Below are 486 nucleotides of genomic sequence, written 5' to 3'. Positions count from 1 at the left end.
ATTACCCTTTCCATTTTTTAATAGACATGAGAAATTGAATGGTATTAGAAAATGCAAATTTAATAATTTTGGTGTGGCAAGTTCTACCAGAATTGATCTTTCTCCACTTCTGCTTGCTGGCTCTATATTTGATTATAAAATTATGTTATGTTTAAAAAAATGCATTTCCAGTATTATTTTCTTTGTTTATTGATATAAACTGTGTGAGATAGATCATAAAGTACCTTTAAAAATCCCTAGAATATCATTTATATGTGTAATATATGTAAAATATGTCAAAGTACTGTTAGCTTGTCTGAGTTATATATTGTTCTGTGAAATAATACATTTGAAATATTTCTTCTTTTTTCATTTTTGGGCTAAAGGAGTGCAAGGTAAAATTATTTTCAAATAGTAATTGAGCATTTATGCATAGATGTTATTATATTTACAGATGTTTCTTTGATCATATTGCTACCATGCAGATTGCACATGTTATAATGTAGC

The 486-nt window shown here is 26.7% G+C and overlaps 1 protein-coding gene across 1 annotated transcript in view; it reads left to right on the top strand.

Moving 5' to 3' along the window:
* LOC119586405 (HEAT repeat-containing protein 6-like) overlaps positions 1–486 on the top strand; it is a gene marked incomplete at its 5' end in the record, with an annotated part of 21,453 nt that overhangs the window by 268 nt on the left and 20,699 nt on the right.

The sequence above is a fragment of the Penaeus monodon genome, chromosome 21, assembly GCF_015228065.2.
Source record: "Penaeus monodon isolate SGIC_2016 chromosome 21, NSTDA_Pmon_1, whole genome shotgun sequence".
Taxonomy (NCBI): Eukaryota; Metazoa; Arthropoda; class Malacostraca; order Decapoda; family Penaeidae; genus Penaeus; species Penaeus monodon.
This window is presented reverse-complemented; position numbering and strand designations above follow the sequence as displayed.